This window comes from Castanea sativa, chromosome 5, assembly GCF_040712315.1.
Source record: "Castanea sativa cultivar Marrone di Chiusa Pesio chromosome 5, ASM4071231v1".
Taxonomy (NCBI): domain Eukaryota; kingdom Viridiplantae; phylum Streptophyta; class Magnoliopsida; order Fagales; family Fagaceae; genus Castanea; species Castanea sativa.
Genome location: NC_134017.1, coordinates 21,654,242 through 21,658,745, shown reverse-complemented (window position 1 = coordinate 21,658,745; position 4,504 = coordinate 21,654,242). Strand labels below are relative to the sequence as shown.

Sequence of the window (4,504 nt, the reverse complement as noted above, 5' to 3'; positions counted from 1 at the left end):
ATGAGTCTGAATGATTCTTTTTAAATTACCCAAAATCAATCGTTAAAAATAGAATCCCTTTCTCCCTTAAGCAAAGCATTGAGAACATTCAGATACCCAGTGGAAACAGCTGCGGTGGATCAACTTTCAACAGCAAAAATGCATTTTTGGGCACTAAAATATTGGTGTTGCAGGGAGAGGTAATGAATATGGTGGACGCATTGACCGCATTGTTATTGTTGTTAACTCTCTTAGCTTGGGGCACCTTGGGAAACTTGTTACAACAATGATTTTAAAGAAAATCATTTGATTCATACAATAAGTATGGATTCATAAAAAATAAAATTGGAGACTTCTTCTTTATTGGACTACTATAAGTATAAGACACTAGATAAGGTTAATGTAAGTAAAAAAAATGATACGATGATAGACACAAAAGAGCTAATTATATTGGCTACAAGAGGATACTTAAAAATATTATAACAAAAGTGTTTTTTGTTCAATTTAATTCAGAAGAAGATAAATTGTTGGACATTTGAAGATGAGGCCAAGCCACATTCTATATCTAACATATAGTTGATGCAGAAACAACACCCAATGGCTCGTACATATCATTTCTAGCACAATCAACCTCTTCATAGTTTTGTTGAACTTTTTTGAACATTTGAATTGCCTCTAACTCCATTGCAACTTCTTTCATTGTAGGTCTTTTCTTCCCCTTCAAGTTCAAGCACCTTTTTGCAAGCTTTGCCATTGCAATCATCTGTTCCCTTTTATCCTCATTCATGATTTGAGCATCAAGGATATCCAAAAAACTATTTCTATCCATTGAATGAATGAAATATGTAGCTAAACTTCGAAATTCTTGTGTCGTTATTGAAGAGATTGCTTTTTCTCCAGTTAAGAGCTCAACAAGGACAACACCAAAACTACAAACATCACTCTTTTATGTAAATTGACTTGTTTGAAAATATTCAAGGTCCAAGTATTTGAAAGTGCCTTGTACTACTGCGGCAGTTAGGTGAGTTTGATCAATAGCAACATATCTTGAAGTCCCAAAGTTTGCCACTTTTGCTCTATACTTATCATCTAGGAGTATATTTGTCGACTTAATGTCTCAGTGGTAAATAGGTAAGGAAGCTGATGAGTGTAAGTAGAAAAGAGCTCCCGCAACTTCTGTGGCAAATCTTAAACGCATATCTCATGTTGGTGGAAACTCATCATTTTGATCTCTAAGCTATTGGGATAGAGTTCCATTAGGAATAAATTCATAAACTAACAAAGGAAATTTTGTCTCCAAACAACAGCCAATTAACTTAATCACATTCCTATGGTTAATTTGTGAAAGAATGATGACTTTGTTTATGAATTGTTCGAGTTTTCCTTCATCAATTACCTTGGACTTTTTTACTGCAACAATTTTAACATCTGGCAACATGCCTTTGTGAACAGTGCCTTGTCCTCCTTGTCCAAGTATTCTTTTCACATTAAAATGGTAAGTGGCCTTGTCTAGATCTTTTGTATCAAACAATTTGATTTTTTCAACATTAACTTCACTTGAAGATAAATATTGTTGTAATAATAAACCACCATTTCGTTTGAAGAACTTCTTCTTGCGTTTAATGTTCCTCCTTTCCTTTAGTATTTTGTAGGAACACCATCCACCAATAATTAGAAAAAATAGCCCAAGTTCCGCACTACTTCCTGCTTAATTCAATGAAATTGGAAAAAATTATCCGTTGCACTAAAGGTTCTAATAATTTTGATTGAGAACTTCAATTTGAGGGACATGTTACATTTCTATACATCAATATATGAGTGAGAAAGTATGCATTTAATTTAGCATGTGGGAGAAAAAGAAGAAAAAAGATAGTTTTAGTAAGGATTTATGAAGAATAATTGGAATTTTCTTATCAGTATTGTGATCAAGGAGAATTAATAATAATATTTATAATGGATCATTGGATTTGTCATGTTGTTTTTACTTTTACACTAGATGGTTTTGCATACAAATTTGATATGTTTTTGTGTGAATATTTTTTTAGTGATTGACTAGTTGTATATGTGATTTTTTTTTTCTTGATTTAAAAAAAAATTAAATCCACATGTAAACCATAATTTAGTCCAAGATATTGATACATATGCAACTTATCTTTTTTTTTTTTTTTTTAAAAAAAATCTTATTTGCCTCGCCGAACTATGGAATTGGATGACCAATTCAATTGAGTGACATACTTCTATATTAACATGAATAATGGCCTGTTTGGATGGAAATGGGAAGGAGGAGGAGTGGAGGGGAGTAAAATAAAGTTGGCTAAAAATAAACTAATTTTAGATTAAATCTACTCTACTCTCTCCTCCCTAATCCAAACGGACCATAAATTTCTTGTATTTAATATCATTTAGATGGGAGAAAGGCATACCTGTTAAGAGTGTCGTGGTCCCATAAATCATTGAATTATTATCACTATTGTTAGAAGTGTTATTCTTCTTCGAACACAGAATGGCATCTGAGTCTACGCAATCTTCAATATCTAACAATATATATATATATATATATATATATATATATATATAACAGAGTTAGCATCAGATTATATCAAGAAAATTCAACGAAATGACATTCATCCCCAAATAGTAATTTTTGGTTATATAAGACTATTATATAAGTGCATGCTTGGACACCTCAAGACCAAGTTTTGCATGCACATAGGCATGCATTTATGCTTGCTCATACACAACACAAAGTAATTATTATTTATTCTAAGAATCATGTTCCATCCTTTCACATAATAGTAATTTTTGTTAAGTAAATTTATAGTAAGAGTCATTATTCATATGAGAGGATGAAGTACTGCTTCCTGGATATTAAATAATTTTCCCTATTTAAAATATAATGTTGGCTAGCTAAAGTTGGTGTGACACCCCCAAATTGTGCATTTGCATCTATGTAATGAGATTGTTTAAAACTTAGAGGGCACAAGTTAAATTTAATATATAATTTCATTTTCTGTTTTTATAAAAATAATGAAGGAGGGCAAATTTTATAGCCACCCCCCCTCCCTCTATGGTATTGTCTCATGTAACAATTACATTCAATGTTCGTTTTTCACACACACACACACACATATATGAGTCACATGTATGAGATCCATATTCATGTGGGATGTATGTGACCGTTATTTCAAATGATAACACCCCAAACCCCCTTTTCGCACCTAACTCATTTGAAGATTAGTGATTAACTGATTATATTGTTAAAGAGTATTACTACATCCTAACATCCTATAGTTGTTTGGTGTAAGTAATTACACTACAAAAAAATGGGGTTATCCCAACATTTGCAAAACCACTGGGATAGCCCTAGAAAGCACTAGAATAGGGTCAAAATGCCTATCTCGGCGTTTTTTTTTCCTGGCGCTTCAAACTGTTGGGTAGTGATAGTCGGTATAAGGTCATGGGACTTGTACCAACGTTTTTCAAAAGTGCTGGGATAGGTCCCGGCGCTTTTCAGACCCTGTTCCGGCATTTTTATTTGTGCAATCCATGATCTGATCTCAAAATTGGTTGATTTCTAAGGGCATAATGGGGGTAAGCTTTTATCCACTCGCTTGATGCAAAAGCCCTGTCCAATCTTTCCATAATGAATGAATTATCCTCATGCTCATTCATCCAAGTAAATTTTTGACCTTTTGCTTCAAGCTCACAAAGCTCTAACTCAAACAATGTTTGTCTAAGAGATTCAGCCCCTTCAACCTTGTTATGTTTAAATCCAAACTTATCTTCATTTGACAAAATCTGGTTAAAATCATCTATACACAGCCAGTTCTTATGACTTAAACATTTTACTGACTTTAATTCTACCCACACCTCTCCCTTTTTAGCCACTTTTGGATGACCATAAATAAAAGAGATGGATAAAGGGTTACCTCTAAGATTAACAAGTTCTGCGTGAATAAGGTTTTTGGAGCTGTGAATAATGTTGATTTTCTGGTTTTGCATCCATCCTAGAAGCAAACCACCACTGAATCCTTCCCTTGGCACCTCCCACCCATAAAAAAAATCACACTTTTCCAAAATTTCTTTCCCTTTGCCTCTGCTTAATCTGGTTTCCATCAAAAACATAATCTCTGGTTGAAACTCTTGGGCCTTTTTTTGACACTGCAGAATTGCAAAGGGCTGCCCAGCCCTCCACAATTCCAGCTTAAGACCCTCATGACTGCTGGGGAAGCTGTTGAAGGCCAGCTTCCCTAAGCCCTGACTGCATATCTGTATCCATGTACACTTCTTGGTCATCACCATTCTGCTCTGGATCAACTTCTTTATCAAAGACAGCATATAAGAGCCTTTGTCTGATATTCCTGCTTATCTTTCCTATTTCTTTCCTAAGCCTTTTCTTAGAGCTTGATTTTGGACTTTCCAAACCTATAACCTCTACACTTGCTTCATTGCACCATAGGTCAGTTTGCTGAGTTTGATAACGTCTTAAAATGTATACTTGTTATATATTTTTGTGGGCATTATC

The 4,504-nt window shown here is 34.0% G+C and overlaps 1 pseudogene; it reads right to left on the bottom strand.

The window, feature by feature from the left end:
* Positions 1-488: 488 nt before the first annotated feature.
* Positions 489-4,104, bottom strand: LOC142634925 (wall-associated receptor kinase-like 9; annotated as a pseudogene).
* Positions 4,105-4,504: the final 400 nt, after the last annotated feature.